Source organism: Manis pentadactyla, chromosome 2 (assembly GCF_030020395.1).
Source record: "Manis pentadactyla isolate mManPen7 chromosome 2, mManPen7.hap1, whole genome shotgun sequence".
Classification (NCBI taxonomy): Eukaryota; Metazoa; Chordata; class Mammalia; order Pholidota; family Manidae; genus Manis; species Manis pentadactyla.
Window position 1 is genome coordinate 126,109,473 of NC_080020.1, and position 16,391 is coordinate 126,125,863.

The 16,391-nt window shown below is 35.8% G+C and overlaps 1 protein-coding gene across 4 annotated transcripts in view; it reads left to right on the top strand.

Annotated features, from left to right (window-relative positions):
- The window catches only part of CDH18 (cadherin 18), a 1,060,019-nt gene that overhangs the window by 697,951 nt on the left and 345,677 nt on the right, over positions 1 to 16,391 (top strand). The window lies entirely within an intron of this gene.

Sequence of the window (16,391 nt, forward strand, 5' to 3'; positions counted from 1 at the left end):
CACATTTCTTATTATAACTTTCCAATTACCTCACAGGATTCCTATGAGACTCAAATAATAAATACTATGAGAATGCACTTACACATTATAATTTAATGTATACAATTTTATAGCAATATGGAATTTAGTTATTTGCATATGTTATATTTCTCTTATCAGTCTCTAGTTAACTTTATGGACTCCCTTCAATTCCATTTTTTATCTTGATATCTTGCAAACCCACAGTATAGTAATTTGCATGCAGTAGAATTTGATAAATATGTTTTATTAAATACATAACAGAGAGGTAGCAAATGTGCCTGCAATATTGAATCTACAGTAGTTTGGTTCATATTGCCATTATTGGATGTTATTATGAATCATCAAACCATATCAAAATTCAATTTCATTGAAAGTAACAATTTTATTTAGACCATTTGGACTAGTTATTTTAACTATTTGATTAAATTCATGTTTACTATTAGATTATCTAGAAATTCATTCATGGGGCATTTTTGTTTTGTTTTGTCTAACCACTCTACTTCCAAGTATTTGAGAAAAACAATGGATATCCATCTTGTGTTTAAGCAGTTCAAAATCTAGTTAGAGAACACAAAAATGTGATAAAATTTTATAGTACAAATAAAATGCTATTTAAAATGCAGAGAAGAGTGACACCTATATAGAGTGGTAGGGATTGCAATTTGGGAGACTTAGGATGGTGCTTGTGTTTGAGGAATAAGTATTAAAATTTGAAGGGCTATAGTTGTGAGAGGCATTTTTTAGAAGAAGCAGAGTATGCAATAACATGTGAGCAAGCATTGAATGTTCAAACTACTTTAACTGTTGAGCATACAGAGAACAGAGTATCATGGGAGTATGGCTTATGGTGCAATATCTTCTTGGCCACTTAAGAAGCTTAAATGTAATTAATGAACATTGAAAAAAATGGGTTATGATTAGAGAAATTGTACAGATAACAGGGTTTATGTGATGCTGTAAGATGAAAGAAACTCAGAACCATTGAAGGTTGGAGATTTATGAAGCTGTGGTGACCAGTGCACAGATCTGTTTTGACTATCTGCATCATGAAGATAGCAAATAATGGAATAATCTTAGGGTTAAAATGTTGCCAAGTGGATATAGCAGGCTTAAAATGTGGTGTGAGAGTTGGCTGGTGTAGACTGGTAAGAATATGATTGTAATGGTGGAAGGTAAATTTGAACCTGAATAGAAATATCAACTTTCAATCATCAGACCATTTGAACCTATTATTATATGAATATTTATAAAAACATCTTATCTGACTTTTTCTGTGTGGGATATTTCGTCAAATTTTCTTATTAAAATTTGGAAGTATGACATCTTAGAATTAAAAAGTGTGATAGCTCTTAGATATTTATATTTTCTAAGGAAAGCTATTAATAACAGTTTTAAATTCAGATAGTTGGACTCAATATTTTACATAAAAGTTTGCATCTATGTCATGTGGTAAAAAAAATTAACACTTAATTTTCTTATATATAATACACAACATCTTACACAATATGTTATATATTATAATTAAGCCAACAAGCTTCCACATAAATTAAGGAAAGTGAAACACCTCAAAAGAGGGAGAATCATACTCCCACTTTCTATAGGAAAAGATAAGCATGTTTAGCATATATATGGTTGAAGAAAACATATTAGAGACTAACGGAATTCTTTAAAATCCCATTGCAGGTTTCTTATGCCCACCACTGGTATCTACTTGGGTAGGCATTACTTTGGGGCATTTATGTAGTTATTTTCTAAAATGTATGTTTCAAAGCTTTTGTAAAGCTTAAATGAGAAATAGTTTTTTAATTATACATTTACCACCCATTATATCATAGAACACTACAGCTCTAAGAAAAGGCCCACAAGTATTAAATATTCATTATCAAGACATTATGCAAATACTATGCCTCTTAATGTTTAGCTTTAATTTCTTTATAAGAAATATAAAATCCAAATTATAATTAAAATATTTTCTTATATCCAGATCATTGGAAATGATCCAATAACATTTGCAGATGCTGCATATAACATAATATTTCAAGTAAGGATCTTGCTAGTCTTATTAAAGGGATGTACTTTGATTTTTATTTTCCTAGCAATGTTGATGTGTTTTGACTGAGATATCCATGTATTCTTGATTATGACAAGAACTCTGATTAATTCTTGCATAGATTTCATGAGGTTATTAGACCTATTTTATTTTACACATGAGAAAATTTAGTTAAGGCTACATTACTGTTCATTGAAACACTCAAAAGTGACACAGGCACAAACCTGGTTTCCTTTGCTCATTCACCAAACTCTGAGCATCAGACTATGAGCACTTAGAATATAAAGTTTCAAGTTGAATTTTGGCTGGAGGTTACAATCTAGTTTAGAAGACTAACCAGTAAATGAATAAATCAAGTGATGAATGTGGTTGTAAAGGTGGAAAAAAAAATTTATCTTTTAAGTTCTTGACTGAGGATCCTATAATAAGACATAACTGAGACAAAAGTCTACAAATTTATTTAAAGGTAAGTTTTACCTGAAATGAGAACTTTCATAAGGAAATGAATATCCCCCGAAAGACAGCTGGAGGCAGACAGTTATATACTGACTTGGACAAAGAGTAGAAAAGTGTGAAACTGTGACAAGGAAAAGAGGCTGTGGCTGACTAGTTAAGTGGGTTGAGACGTGACTAGAAAGATGGGATTTGATTTAGTAAAGATCATTTGTACTGGGAGTTAGTTTAGTAAAGGTTGTTTGTACAGATTTCCCATCCTTGTTTCTTTCCTTCTGACATAGGGATGACTTTATATTGGGGTTTTATCTCTTGCTTTTAGGAAGGTCAGAGTGCCCTTTTGCATCTCCTCCTTTTCAAGTGACTTACACTTGAAATAATTCAGGGTGATATACTTCGAGGTGACATGCAATGCACTCCTTCATGGTGATAGAAAGACCAGGGACCTTCATAACAGAGTGCATGGACTCTAAAGACTCTCTTGGGGACTGGTGATTTATTTATCATTAAAACAGAGATACAGGCTTTTCATTTAGAAGAAGCAGCTTGCGCAAAGGCATAGAGGCCAGCACGAGCACAGCATAGCCAGGAGACAATACAGTGAAAAAATATGAGTGGGGCTTGGCATTCCTGAGCAGACACTAAGGATGGGAAGAAGTAGAAAGGTACCAAATATTGACTTTCATGTGATAGGTAAAATTCTGATTCTCTCCTGGAGGTGATGCAAAAACATGGAGGAATTTCCAGCAGTGAGTTGAGATTGTACATAGCTAGGGGATAGATTTCAAAGGGAGAGGACTTAAGGGAGACATCTGGACGAGGACCACTCTGTCCACTTGGACTGCACAGTGCTGGGCTCTGAGGATGACACAGACACAGCATAAGATACAAGGACACAGCAAAACCTACCCATTTTAATATTTGTGATAAATGTTTCAGAGAAGACAGCCACTGAAAATAAATCCTCCAGAATTTAGAATAGAGAGAGTGCTGTCCATCATCTTCCCATGTTTATAGTCCCTGATTTTCCTTTCCTTTCTCTGTACTTTATTTCCCTAACTTGCCTCCAAATCCAAAGCCATGGAAATGATACTCTTCCTACTCACTCGCTATTAAACTAGTGTTAAGTTTCCGAATAACAGAAACACAAATAGCTGTGGCTTAAAAAAGAGAAATATTTCCCTCTTTTAACCCAGATCAGAGGAAGGCAACTGTGCTCTACAGTGTCCTCTGGGATGAAGTTGCCTGGTTCCTCTATCTCCAGGCTATGACACTCATTCTCATGGGCCAAAAAGGAGCTGCAGCCATCACAGTCAGGAATCAGGTGGCAAGAAGAAGGAAGGGGAAGGAATAGGTAAGACAGATGTCAATAGTCCGCTAGGGAAATTTCTTAGGAATCTGAAAGAAATATTTCTGCGTGTGTGTGTATGTGTGTGTATACATACCATTGACTAGAATTTAGTAATTGCGCCTTATTATGCTACAAGTGAGGCTAGAAAATGTAGTCTTTATTCTGCAGAAGTGGGGTACTTGGGACTGGCAAGCTATATAGGGTGCTTAGTGATGAAAAACAGACAATGAGTTAGTTCACTTGAAATCTCTGCACCAGTAGGATTCTTTTAGTATTTTTTGATATTTTAAACCAAACTGAATAACCATTTAAAAACTTATTTCATGAAACCCTATCATGTGAGATGAGGTATATATGTATACATATGCATGTACATATGTATATATAAAACAATATGCAGAAGGCATTAAAATAATGTGATAAGTGGAAATACTTTTAGAAAATATGAAGAAACTCAAAATATCCATTTGTCACTCTGACATATACAGATAAGTAAGATAACTTTGCAACTGGTACCACAATTTTCTCCTGTTTTTATTTTCTAATTTTTTGAGTAATATCCACTAATTGGAATGAGCCATGTGAAAATTAGAAGTAAGTCTATATACTCTTAGCTACTGGGGCCAAATAGATCGATATTATGAATATCATCTTACATTTGCATTTATCTTCAGGATATTGTTCTTCCTACTTATATGTATAATCTCAGTAATACAAAAAAATATTAAAAGAAAACTCCAGTCTATATAAGCATGTTTGCATTAACCTAACAATAGTGGAGTAACCTTGTGAAAACATAAATGGTTTATGTTTTATTTCCATATTTTTTGTCAACATAGTGGGAATATTCAGACATGCTTTTTGAAATGTATGTAATGAATAAGCTATTACTCATAATTTCATGTAGTATATGACAATGCAAACTTTTCTAATGCATATTTGCCTCAGCATTTGGATGGCTTCTTTCATTTCTTCTGTGTAAAAGGGAACTTAGTAAGAAAGCAGGAGTTCATTGATAGCATGTAATTTTATTTTTTATCTAGTATGTATGTGTCTGACTGTGACAGGCTTTTATGTAAAAGACAAAGTATAAAGATGTTAATCAAATCAAAGCATGCTTTTGGTAAGTTTTTCTATAATGCATTATTACAATTAAATATTTTAAGTTGAAAGTTTGTGTTTTAATACTGCTCTCACACTGAATTAATTTGTCTATTTCCCATTTATTCCTTCTTTCAACAAATGTTTACTTACTGGCTATAATATGAAAAGTACTTCACAGAAAATAGGAAATACAGAGACATGGTATGAGAACTTGAAGAAAAAACTGACACAAAGGAAAAATTAAATAGCAGTAATATATATATACATATTGCTGTTCTGCAATAGTTAAAAGGACTACAGAAATGCAATATAACTTAGAGGCATAAGCAGCTCTATTGGGCTATGACATCCAGACTTCCCAGTGAAAGGTTGGAGGTTTTATCCTACTTTCAATCTAACAAGTTAGGCTGTCACAGTTTAATAGATGCTGACAGAGATAAGAGACTCAGGGTCAGACCTAAAAGGCTTCATTACCTACAGCACAGCAGGCAGCAAGAGTTCCCGTTGCTCCTCACATCCTATGGATAATATGTGCCACACACACTATATATAGGTCATGGCTAAAGAACATTAAACTTTGGAATCCCCCAACTTATACGGAATCTGCTAGCACACATCTCTAATTTTTGTCCTAAAGGAAGACATTGTTTTTATAATCCATTCCCAAAACAAATCTACCTTTTGCTCCCAAAGAAAGTTATCTCTTTCCTTGAGGCTGTTGGCTCTACAAATATCCATGAAAAAATGGCATTAAACAAAGGTGTCAATGCCACCTATTCAGAAGATGCGCAAAAACAAAAAAGATCAGAGAAAGTTATCTCCCAAAACAGACATGTCTTTGTGAAGAAACCCTTTTTAGGTCTCACAGAATATGTTTTACAAAACAAAGTTTAGAGAGTAAAGTTCTTAAGGCAAACGGAGCTGAATGAGCCATGTCAGGGAGTGAGGCCTGTGCATACACATATCACATTTTCATCCTACGTAAAACAGTATTTCCAACAGAAAAACACAATATGCCAAAGTTAACTCTTTCTGATTTATATTATTTACATATTTCATTATATTTTTAGAGAGATCCACACTTTAAGATAACTTTAAATATTTAAGTTGTATATATATGTGTGTGCACATATATATAATATGTATATACTTTAAGCAAGTAAAATTTATTTATAATTTATTATATATAAACTTAAGTGCTCTGAGAGTATCTTGAAATGGTCAGATCAAAATTGAAAATATCGATTTGGAAATCAACCTGTAAGTAAAACTTGCAACAAATTAAGCTGAAGCCTTCCATAATTCCATGTGGTTTATATGTATTTGCATTTTGTCTGTAAGCAGGAGTTATTTAATGTAGTTAACACAAATTGAGAAGAGTGAGAGATCAAATGAGATCAAGTGAGCAAGAAAAAATTACGGGGATGATACTAAAAATTGAGGTTGAAAGACAGGAAGGTAAAACAAAAATTCAGAAGTCAATATCATATCAATATCATACATCAAATAAGACCAAGACTTAGAACAAGATCAATGATACTGATATTCTTGATCACTGGATCTGAAAATGACAGAAACAATAGCAACTGGGTCCAATCCTGAGAAGGCATCTTGCCAGCAATAGGAGATATGAAATCACCAACCCAAAGGATAATGCTACGGTTTTAGAACACAAACACACAATGCACACATAGATATAAAGGTAGATAAGTAGTAAGTCATTACTTATTAAACTTAAAAATTAACTTGTTACAATACTTGTAACTTTCACCTCATATAAGTGCCTCATATAAGTACATAATCTTTGTCCTAAAGGATTTAAATGTAATATAAATCCCCTCATATTTAAATCTTCCCGACAGTAAGGTGGTTTTAAATAATTCATCAGGAAAAAATTAAGTTCTGTTATTTTCAAGGTGAGTCACCCTCACAAGTAAGAGACTCCTCATCTGATAGATACACAGGTTTGATAGTTGAGAAGCCTGCTTCTCGTATTGAACATCATGCTCCCATTGACATGTACTTATCCATATAAGATGTCCTTACATATCTCACAAGGAAAGAAATTCCAGAAAATTTGGACTTCCTATCATACTTTATTTTCTTTGACATTTTCTACGTTAGCTAAGCTTGCTCTATGTAAAGTCAGATAAATTACTGCCAATAATATATAATCCTAAGTTTATTATAAGTTAGTGATAATTATAATTCTAGGACTTTTTAACATGTGAAATAATATATCACCCCACACATAAAGGAAATAGAAGGATACATTATCATATAGAGTAGCCAGGTAGTTTTCACAAAGACAATTTTCAAAAAAAAGGGGAAAAGGAAACTTATTTAAAAAAGAGAGAAGTCCATCAGAAGGCATTATCTAGACCACTTTGGATTCTAAGATCTATAAATTAAGAACCAATTGGTAAGAACATACAACCAAAGGCCCATGGTACAAGCAAAAACATTTGGGGCTAATGTGGGAGTTCATTTATTTGAGAATGATACTTCCTTAGAGCTCTCTGAAGGAATGCCTGTATTGAAGAACTGCAAATCACTAATTATTTAATCTTTTAATCTTGGGTGATGTGAGTAACTCAGCAGAAGTAAAATCATTCAAAAATAATATTAAATCCTAAATTCAAAGAGTTAGTTAGTTGAACATGATTAAAGGTAGTTCAGTGAGGATCTTTATTCATAAATAAGAGATGTATAGCTCAGAAAATACAGTACTTATAAAAGTATTATGGTTTTCCACAAAATGAGTGAATGAGGTCATGTCTCTTGACTCATAGCACAGTCTTACTAACTCCGCTCTGGCAGGAGTATTTGCAGAGTCACGGGGCCAGTCTCTAGAAGTAGCGTTGGATCACTAAGATTAAACACTGAGAAGACAAAGATCTACCTTACATGCTGTTGCTTATAAAGCATTATTTCAAAACCACTTCTTGTTTGGAGTATTACGACAGTAATGCTTTTTTATTTTTTATTTTTCTTATTTTGGTATCATTAATCTATAATTACATGAAGAACATTATGTTTGCTAAGCTCCCCCCTTCACCAAGTCCCCCCCACAAACCCCATTACAGTCACTGTCCATCAGCATAGTAAGATGCTGCAGAATCCCTACTCATCTTCTCTGTGTTGCACAGCCCTCCCCGTGCCCCCACCACCACTACACATGCTAGTTGTAATGCTCCCCTTTTTTCCCCCCGCCCTTATCCCCCCCTTCCCACTCATCCTCCTCAGTCCCTTTCCCTTTGGTACCTGTTAGTCCATTCTTGGGTTCTGTGATAGTGCTGCTATATCGTTCCTTCAGTTTTTCTTTCTTCTTGTACTCCACATATGAGTGAAATCATTTGGTACTTGTCTCTCTCTGCCTGGCTTATTTCACTGAGCATAGTACCCTCTAGCTCCATCCATGTTGTTGCAAATGGTAGAATTTGTCTTCTTCTTATGGCTGAATAATATGCCATTGTGTATATGTACCACATCTTCTTTATCCATTCATCTACTGATGGACACTTAGGTTGCTTCCATTTCCTGGCTATTGCAAATAGTGCTGCGATAAACATAGGGGTGCATCTGTCTTTTTCAAACTGGGCTGCTGCATTCTTAGGGTAAATTCCTAGAAGTGGAATTCCTGGGTCAAATGGTATTACTATTTGGAGCATTTTGAGGAATCTCCATACTGTTTTCCACAATGGTTGAACTAATTTACATTCCCACCAGCAGTGTAGAAGGGCTCCCCTTTCTCCACAGCCTCGCCAACATTTGTTGTTGTTTGTTTCTTGGATGGTGCCGATCCTTAATGGTGTGAGGTGATATCTCATTGTGGTTTTAATTTGCATTTCTCTGATGATTAGCGATGTGGAGCATCTTTTCATGTGTCTGTTGGCCATCTGAATTTCTTCTTTAGAGAACTGTCTGTTCAGCTCCTCTGCCCATTTTTTAATTGGATTATTTGCTTTTTGTTTGTTGAGGTGTGTGAGCTCTTTATATATTTTGGATGTCAGCCCTTTATCGGATCTGTCATTTATGAATATATTCTCCCATACTGTAGGATACCTTTTTATTCTATTGATGGTGTCCTTTGCTGTACAGAAGCTTTTCAGCTTGATATAGTCTCACTTGTTCATTTTTAATTTTGTTTCCCTTGCCTGGGGAGATAAGTTCATGAAGAAGTCGCTCATGTTGATGTCTAAGAGATTTTTGCCTGTGCTTTTTTCTAAGAGTTTTATGGTTTCATGACTTATATTAAAGTCTTTGATCCATTTTGAATTTAGTTTTGTGTGTGGGGTTAGACAGTGATCCAGTTTCATTCTCTTACATGTAGCTGTCCAGTTTTGCCAGCACCATCTGTTGAAGAGACTGTCATATCCCCATTGTATGTCCATGGCACCTTTATTGAATATTAATTGACCATATATGTTTGGGTTAATGTTTGGAGTCTCTATTCTGTTCCACTGGTCTATGGCTCTGTTCTTGTGCCAGTACCAAATTGTCTTGATTACTGTGGCTTTGTAGTAGAGCTTGAAGTTGGGGAGCGAGATCCACCCCCATTTTATTCTTCCTTCTCAGGATAGCTTTGGCTATTCAGGGTCTTTGGTGGTTCCATATGAATTTTAGAAATATTTGTTCCAGTTCATTGAAGAATGCTGTTGGTAATTTGATAAGGATTGCATTGAATATGTATATTGCTTTGGGCAAAATGGCCATTTTGATGATATTAATTCTTCCTAGCTAGGAGCATGGGATGAGTTTCCATTTGTTTGTCTCCTCTTTAATTTATCTTAAAAGTGTCTTATAGTTTTCAGGGTAAAGGTCTTTCACTTCTTTGGTTAGGTTTATTCCTAAATAATTTATGCTTTTTGATGCAATTGTGAATGGAATTGTTTTCCTGATTTTTCTTTCTATTAGTTCATTGTTAGTGTATAGGAAAGTCACAGATTTCTGTGTGTTAATTTTGTATCCCACAACATTGCTTAATTCTGATATTAGTTCTAGTACTAGTAGTTTTGGAGTGGAGTCTTTAGGGTTTTTTATGTACAATATTATGTCATCTGCAAATAGTGACAGTTCAACTTCTTCTTTACCAATCTGGATTCCTTGTATTTTTTTGTTTTGTCTAATTGCCGTGGCTAGGATCTCCAGTACTATGTTGAATAACAGTGGGGAGAGTAGGCATCCCTGTCTAGTTCCCGATCTCAGAGGAAAAGCTTTCAGCTTCTCACTGTTCAGTATGATGTTGGCTGTGGGTTTATCATATATGGCCTTTATTATGTTGAGGTACTTGCCCTCTATACCCATTTTGTTGAGAGTTTTTATCATGAATGGATGTTGAATTTTGTCGAATGTTTTATCAGCATCTATGGAGATGATCATGTGGTTTTTGTCCTTCTTTTGGTTTATATGGTGGATGATGTTGATGGACTTTCGAATGCTGTACCATTCTTGCATCCCTGGGATTAATCTCACTTGATCATGGTATATGATCCTTTTGATATATTTTTGAATTCAGTTTGCTAATATTTAGTTGAGTATTTTTGCATCTATGTTCATCAGGAATATTTGGTGTGGTCTTTGCCTGGTTTTGGTATTAGGATGATGTTGGCTTCATAGAATGAGTTTGGGAGTATTCTCTCCTCTTCTATTTTTTGGAAAACTTTCAGGAGAATGGGTATTATGTCTTCTCTGTATGTCTGCTAAAATTCTGAGGTAAATCCATATTGCCCAGGGGTTTTGTTCTTGGGTAGTTTTTTGATTACCGCTTCAATTTCATTGCTGGTAATTGGTTTGTTTAGATTTTGTGTTTCTTCCTTGGTCAGTCTTGGAAGGTTGAATTTTTCTAAGAAGTTATCCATTTCTTCTAGGTTTTCCACCTTCTTAGCACATAGGTTTTCATAGTAGTCTCTAATAATTCTTTGTATTTCTGTTGGGTCCGTCGTGATGTTTCCTTTCTTATTTCTGATTCTGTTGATGTGTGTTGATTCTCTTTTTGTCTTAATAAGTGTGGCTCAAGGCTTATCTATTTGTTTATTTCTCAGAGAACCAGCTCTTGGTTTCATTGATTTTTCTATTGTTTTATTCTCAATTTTATTTATTTCTTCTCTGACCTTTATTATGTCCCTCCTTCTGCTGACTTTAGGCCTCCTTTCTTCTTTTTCCAATTTCGATAATTGTGACATTAGACTATTCATTTGTGCCTTTTTTCTTCCTTCTTTAAATATGCCTGGATTGCTATATACTTTCCTCTTTAGATTGCTTTCACTGCATCCCATAGAAGTTGGGGCTTTGTGTTGTTGCTGTCATTTGTTTCCATATATTGCTTGATCACTATTTTCATTTGGTCATTGATCCATTGATTATTTAGGAGCATATTGTTAAGCCTCCATGTGTTTGTGAGCCTTTTTGCTTTCTTTGTATAATTTATTTCTAGTTTTATACCTTTGTGGTCTGAAGAGTTGGTTGGTAGGATTTCAATCTTTTGGAATTTACTGAGGCTCTTTTTGTGGCCTAGTATTTGGTCTATTCTGGAGAATGTTCCATGTGCAGTTGAGAAGAATGTGCATCCTGTTGCTTTTGAATGTAGAGTTCTATAGATGTCTGTTAGGTCCATCTGTTCTAGTGTGCTCTTCAGTGCCTCTGTGTCCTTACTTATTTTCTGTCTGGTGGATCTGTCCTTTGGAGTGAGTGGTGTGTTGAAGTCTGCCAAAATGAATGCATTGCATTCTATTACCTCCTTTAATTCTGTTGGTATTTGTTTCACATATGATGGTGCTCCTGTATTGGGTGCATATATATTTATAATGATTATATTCTCTTGTTGGACTGATCCCTTTATCATTATGTAATGTCTTTCTTTATCTCTTGTTACTTTCTTTGTTTTGAAGTCTATTTTGTCTGATACTAGTATTGCAACACCTGCTTTCTTCTCCCTGCTGTTTGCATGGAATATCTTTTCCATTCCTTGACTTTTAGTCTGTGCATGTCTTTGGGTTTGAGGTGAGTCTCTTGTAAGCAGCATATAGATGGGTCTTGCTTATTTATCCATGCTATTACTCTGTGTCTTTTGATTAGTGCATTTAGTCCATTTACATTTAGGGTGATTATTGAAAGATATGTACTTACTGCCATTGCAGATTTTAGGTTCGTGGTTACCAAAGTTCATGGTTTGCTTCTTTACTATCTTACTGTCTAACTTAACTGGCTTATTGAACTATTATAAACACTGTCTGGTGATTCTTTATTTCTCTCCCTTCTTATTCCTCCTCCTCCATTCTTCATATGTTGGGTGTTTTGTTCTGTGCTCTTTTGTGTTTCCTTTGATTGCTTTTGTGGGTAGTTGATTTTATTTTTTGTCTTTAGTTAGTATTTGGTTGTTCTTCTTTCTTTGCTGCGATTTTGTTTTCTCTGGTGACATGTATTTAGCCTTAGGAGTGCTGCCATCTAGAGCAGTCCCTCTAAAATACCCTGTAGAGGTTGTTTGTGGGTGGCAAATTTCCTCAATGTTTGTTTGTCTGGGAGTTGCTTAATCCCTCCTTCATATTTAAATGATAATCGTGCTGGATACAGTAGTCTTGATTCAAGGCCCTTCTGTTTCATTGCATTAAATATATCATGTCATTCTCTTCTGGCCTGTAAGGTTTCTGTTGAGAAGTCTGATGATAGCCTTATGGGTTTTCCTTTGTAGGTGACATTTTTCCTCTCTCTAGATGCCTTTAATACTCTGTCCTTTTCCTTGATCTTTGCCATTTTAATTATTATATCTCTTGGTGTTGTCCTCTTTTGGTCCATTCTGTTGGGAGTTCTGTGTGCTTCCATGTTGAGCAACTATTCCCTCCCCCAGTCTCGGGATGTTTTCAGCAATTATTTCTTCAAAGACACTTTCTATCCCTTTTTCTGTCTCTTCTTCTTCTGGTACCCCCATAATGCAAATATTGTTCCATTGTGATTGGTCACATAGTTCTTTTAATATTGTTTCATTCCTGGAGATCCTTTTATCTCTCTCTGCGTTAGTTTCTCTGCAATTCTGTTCTCTGATTTCTATTCCATTAACTGCCTTTAGCACTTCATCCAGTCTGCTCTTAATTCCTTCCAGAGATTGTTTCATTTCTGTAATCTCCCTCTGGACTTCATCCCTTAGCTCTTGCATATTTCTCTGAAGATCCATCAGCATGGTTATGACCTTTATTTTGAATTCTTTCTTGGGGAGATTGGCAAGGTCCCTCTCCCCTGGCCCTTGCTCAGGGGTTATCTGGAGTATTTTGGACTGGACTAAATTCTTCTACCTTTTCATGGTGATAGAGGTAGCTGTTGGCCAGTAGCTTGTGTTTCAGCTGGGAGAACAAGGTCCTTTCCTGCTTGCTGGTCGCCTTGCCCTTCTCCACTGCCTGTGTCGGTTACTCACACTCCTGGAGCAGCTTCTGGGTTAATCCCCTAAACTGCTGTGTGCGGGGTCTCTTTCAGAGTAGCGTAGAGCCCTGAGGGGAGTGGCAGGTATGCTGGTTGTGCTCTCCCACAAAGTGGTGCCCCTGCCGGGCAGCTGTGTACCAACAGCAGCCTTTGGGTCTGTCCTGGGTGGCTGTGCAGTGGGATGAGCTGCTGCTGAGGTCGCAGCTGCTCCTGGGCTGCTCCTCCACCACTGCCGTCTCCTGCGGACCACTCCCAGGCCGCTCGGTTGCCGCTGCTGCGGTCCCATGCAGGCAACTCCTGGGCCCCTCTGGTACTGCCTCCCCTGGTGCGTGTTGCCACTCTCCCACTAATGGGCCGATGTTTCAGGGTTTGCACTGATTGAGGGAATGACTGGCAGGCTGCTTATCACTGTGAGGGGCTTCAGACCTGCACTGCCATCCAGGGGATTAGCTCACCTAGAGTTTCCCTGATTTCCAGGTACTGGGGTGCATGTGTCAGGACGACTTCGTCCAGCTGTGAGGTCCCTGTCCCTTTAAGACTTACAAAAAGCACTCGTTTTTCTTTTGTCTCAGGTTCGCTGGTTGTCAGAACGTGGTCACAGGTTTAGCTTTTCCATTTCTCCAATGTCCAGCACCCCGTGCACTGTGTGTCTGTGCTCCTGGTGTGGATTTCTAGAGCTGGTTGTTTAGCAGTCCTAGGCTTTCACTCCCTCCCCACTCTGATTCCTTTCTTCCCGCCAGGGTCTGGGATAGGGGGGCATTCAGGTCCTGCTGGGCCGCGGCTTATATCTTACCGCCTTCGTGTGATGCTGAGTTCTCGCAGATGTAGATGTAGCCTGGCTGTTGTACTGTATCTACTAGTGTCTCTTTTAGGAATAGTTGTATTTTCAAAAATACATAAGTTTTTGGGAGGAGATTTCAGCTGAACTACTCATGCTGCCATCTTGGCTCCTCCAACAGTAATGTTTTTTATCAGAGAAGGTTCTTGTTTTTAAACAAAACTCAACCTTGGTCACAGAAAGCATCAAATGAATTTATTTGAATAAACATTGTGTAGTCATTCACACTGATGCGGGACCTTAAGAATCAGTGGGAACCGATAGAAGTTAGACTATAAGAAACAATGTCAAATACATGCTACTGAAATTGTGTAGCTAGAATGAATTTTAATTCATGCAACAGCCACTAGACTCTACCTTGCATAGCTGCTGGACTGACCACTGCTACACCTGGACCTTGAGACTCACCACCTTGTGAAAAACTTGTCAACTGTCCCTACATCCATCCATCATTTGCTCCAGTGTGTTGGAGCATGTAATTAACCTGGTGATGCCATTGGCACAAGTTCTAACTAAAAGGTTTTCGGGAAAAAAGTGTCAGGTTCCTAAGTGTTCAGAGGTGAAATCTCAGGCTCTATTCATCAGAATTCATATATTAGTGTGTCTCAGGAAAGTAGAAAGTGTGTTTGAATGCTGCTTAGTCAAAAATTGACTAATGTAGCTATTAGTGTCTACAACATATTTCTATAATGTTAGTCTCAATCAGTGCTTTATTATTGTTTGTGTTTTAACTCTTCTTACCTATGCAGGAATGGATTTCTTGAAGTAGAGTGGAAAATTTTCATATTTAGAGTTCAGTCCTCTCACTATATAGTAAATGAAATTATTTACAAAGGTACAATAGTGATGTTTACATTTGCCCTTTCAGTCCACAGAACCTTATTACTTTTCACAGGTGTCATAATAGAGATTCACAAAAATATAATAAATATGTAAATTAAAATGCATTTATATGTTTTGGAATGCTACTCAAGATGATTCTTGTAAAGAAAACCCTGATTCTACATATCTCAGTGTGCTACAAAAGCCACTTTCTTCACCTTCTACTCATGAATTATGCTTTGTTAAACAACTTAGCATAAAAGCAAAGATGTTAATTTCATTTAAAAATCACACCACAAGGTGTGAAAGTATTAAGATAACAACACCTATATATTCATCAACTTTACTTCTAAGAAGGAAGACTAGATAAAGTTTCTTTTTTTGAAGTCTGTGATTTGAAAATTAAGAATCTTTTGATGGAAAGGAAAATTCAATATAAAATTGTCCAAATAATTTATTAGAGAGACTGGAGAGAATTTCAGAAGAAAATATTTAAGCAAAAAATTTTAGTAAATAAGGAAACTGAGACTCAAAGAAATTAGATGATTTTGCCTAAGTTCAAATTTTAAGTACATTTTTTTAAAATGAAGAAAACCTATGTCTTCTGACTTTTTTCCAGTGTTCTTATTTGTTGGTGATAGAGAGGTAATCCTATTTTAAATATATGAAGAGACTTTTTGAATTGCTTAATTTAAATCAGTGAAAAATAAATATTTTGAGATGCTTAAAAGGAAATCCTAATTCTAATCCGATACAGTTCTTGCACAACTGGCAAAGTAAGCATTATTATTAACCCTAATTTATAGGGAGACATACTAATAGAGAAAACACTTTGCTCTGGGTGACACAGATCTGCTATTCAGTGTAAGCATTTTTTCTCAATTGTATAAAAGAATTATGCTATAACTGATTATATTCAATTTTAAAAAATCATTTATATTGTCATGTCAACCATCTTATAGTTCACTCAGGTCTATATTTCTGTTTGTGCTCATTTATAAGGGTGAATTTTATGGAATGAGGTGATTCATCTGATTTTTTTTACTAGATGGAATAATTATAAAACGGAATCAATAAAATGTTTCTAAATACATTGAAACACACATATGTATTGAATCACAGATATATAAGAATACAGCAAAACTTGCTACACAATTTCATGTGTTTTCAATAAGCTAATTATTTCAGTCAACCTTTTCTCTCCCAAGTCCTATCTTTGTGTTCCTGAAATGTTTAAGTTTTACTTTATTATCCATTTGTACTAAAAGTTAAGTCCAAATCCTCAGTACTTCTTATTTGAAAGTTATAACATTCCTCCTCCCCTTTTTATTTTTTGACAC